Source organism: Pseudorca crassidens, chromosome 11 (genome assembly GCF_039906515.1).
Source record: "Pseudorca crassidens isolate mPseCra1 chromosome 11, mPseCra1.hap1, whole genome shotgun sequence".
Classification (NCBI taxonomy): Eukaryota; Metazoa; Chordata; class Mammalia; order Artiodactyla; family Delphinidae; genus Pseudorca; species Pseudorca crassidens.
Window position 1 is genome coordinate 101,680,622 of NC_090306.1, and position 3,234 is coordinate 101,683,855.

Consider the following 3,234-nt stretch of genomic DNA (forward strand, 5'->3'; position numbering starts at 1 on the left):
GAATTCAGGGCAAAGATCGGGGTGAGGCCCTTTGTGCTCTGGGAAAACTGACGGAAGTGGCCCTCAGAGAGTTCGATATTTTCAGGAGAAATTTTTTATGAACCTGGATTCTTGCATCTTCCCATACTCAGAAAAGCGCTAAAACCATTAACTAAGGTATCTGTTCCTCGAGAATAGCGGTAACCTTCTTCCAGGATGTGCGCTTGACAGTACGTACCCCTTCGTCAAAATCACTAAGGGCATAATTTGCCATGTTAATGAGGCACCTTTTGGAAACCCAGGGCTGAGGCTGGTTACCAGGGGGTCCAACTGTGCGTGGTCAGAGGGTTGGAACTTCAAGCCCCACATCCAGGATTTCTGGACCAGGCAGAGGGGCTGGAAGGTTGAATCAACGCCCAATGCCATGATGTAATCAACCATGCCAAAGCCATAAAGCTTCCATAAAAATCCAGAAGGAGAGCGTGCAGAGAACATCCAGGTTGGGGAACCAGAAGGCTTCCACGATGCAGGGCCCCAAACTCCATGAGGACGGAAGCTCCTTTGCTCGGGACCTCGCTCTGTGTATCCCCTCATCCGGCTGTTGACTGGTATCTGTTAATGTCCTCTGTGATACACTGGTAATCTAGCGGGTAAGCAGGTTTCCTGAGTACTGAGAGCCACTCTAGCAAATTAATTGAACCCGAGGAGGGGGTCACGGGAACCTCTGATTTGGAAGCACAGGTAAGAACTTGGACTTGAGATTGGCACTGAAGTGGGGCGGCCTTGGGGAACGGAGCCTTAACCTCCGTTGCCATCTCCGGGTAGATAGTGTCAGAACTGAGGTGAATTTTAGGATGCCCCGCTGGTGTTGGGGCACTGCTTGGAGGGGTGGGAACCCCGCTCCACGTCGGAATCGGTCCCAGAACTTTCAGTCACCTTCATAGGACGCAGGGGTTAGGATGTGGGCATATCTTTCGGGGGCCACCATTCTACCCACCACGGGTGGCAAAGCCGGGGAGGAAACAAGGAAAGCCAAGCCTGTATGGTGTGCCATAAGGGTGGGTTAGGCTAGGGGGACTTACCCCAGGACACTCTGGGATATCTGTCCAAAGCTGATGTGAAGAGCGCTCGGGGGATCACCAGGAGGCCCCTGCTTTCCAGAGTATTTCATTTTGCTTCGCGTCAGGAGACAAGCAGACGAAGTGCTGAGCCAGAGGGATGGCAGAGCAAACCTCCATCACCTGGAGGAAGCCGGTCCCAGTGGCTCTGGAGTCAAAGCGGGAGGCGCCCTTGAGATGGAGCGAGGACGAGACGAGCAGTTTAAAGGGAATCAGGGGACTTCCCTGGTGGTCCAGGGGTTAAGAATCCGTCTTGCAAGGCAGGGGACGCCAGTTTGATCCCTGGTCAGGGAACTAAGATCCCACATGCCGCGGGGCAACTAAGCCCACGCTGCAGCTACTGAGGCCACACGCCGCAACTAGAGAGAAGTCCACACACGAAGAGCCCACGAGCTCCAACTAAGACCCGATTCAGCCAATAAATAAATACATATTTAAAAAACAAAACAAAACAAACTAAAGGGAATTGGAAATGGTTTGCCTCGAGCCTAGGATTAAACAAACAGTGTGGGGTTAAGCAGAGTAGTGCCAACTCAAGACTCCGGGCAAGGGAGCTAAATCGTGTACAGGAATTTCTTTAAATCTTGCTCTAAGTTTAAAATTTTTAAAGATTATTTAATATTTATAAATTTATAATATGTATTAATGTATAATAGACAATATATTAAATTTAAGTACTTATAAACATAAATTTATAAATAAGTATAAATATTTACATGTTGATATATATATTAAAGTTAATATTGTTAATATCACTTTCAGTGCTGTCATGCTTGGCTGTTAGGCTTTTGTCTGAACCGGGGGAAGGGAAATGACCATTTGCTACCAGATCTCCGTCTCTGTGCAGGTGGCCTCCCTCACGTGCACTTTCCACGTATGACTGTGAGGACGTCACCCCGGAGAAGCAAACAGAATGTGTCTAAAACAGAACACCCCCTCTCCCCAAGCCCCCTCCTCCCCCTGCATCTGGGACCTGGGTGAATGGCCCCCACCCATGCTGTTCAGTAGCCTGGGCCAGACAGTGAGGCCCCACGTCCCACGGCAAAGGGGCTCTTCCCGTGCCCACGACTACCCAGATGCTTCTCTCACCTGGAGACCTCCTGTGGCCCTGCTGCCCCGGCCCTGCCTCCTTTCAGCTCAGTCACCACATGGGAACACGTCCCTCCCCGGCTCAAAGTCATCAGCCCCCGGATGGAGAGCTTCTGAGAGCCGGTGCCCTCCCGTCCCGGCCTCACCGGTCACTCCAGCTACGCAGAACACCAGCAGTCCCTCATGTTCCCCAAGCTCACACTCATGTCACCCCTGGGCCTTTGCAGTGTCTCCCCTCCCTCCCCCTCCTCCCCGCCCGCTTGGTTGCTGCTGCTACTATTTGATTTCTGGCTAAGTGGTGGTTTCATTGCAGAGCACAGAGATCTGGGTAACCCAACAGTACAGGAATCTACAATGGACCCTGCCCGTTGGAAGCGCTGTAAACACCTGTGACATCAAGGCGAGTGAGACAGCAGGTGGCCGGAAGGGGCGCGGTGCGGTGGCGGGAGCTTCGGGGGTGATACTGGTGGCCCTGGCCCGCCTGCTCCTTCTGCAGACCCGCCTGGCAGCAGTCTGTCCCATTCCAGGCACATTCCTGTTCCTTTTCAGCCCCAGCATGTAGGTCTCTGCTGGCCTAGGTCCAGCGGGCTATCACCCCACCTCCTCCCAGCCCCCACTCAGCGAGCACAGACATCCCCAAATCCTCATTCATCCAGCATGGCCCCCTGGGGCCCCCCTCCCCAACGACTCTGAATTCCGCAGTTGTCCTCATCTCCCCCAGACGGTGGGCGCCTTCACCTGTAAAACCCGCAGGATGGGGATGAGATTAAGGTCCTTCCTAGCTCTGAGATGCTTGAATCAGAGACTCACTCTGGGATGGAGGAAGCATGGCCGGCAGGTTTAGTTCAAATCTGTCCAGCTGTGTGACCTTAAGCCGTGTGATAACTCTCAGATATCCACCCCTAATCTCTCTCCACCTTTTGTTTTTTTAGAAAAAATTATTTATTTATTTTTGGCTGCGTTGGGTCTTCGTTGCTGTGTGCGGGCTTTTCTCTAGTTGCGACGAGCGGGGGCTACTCTTCCTTGTGGTGCGCAGGCTTCTCACTGC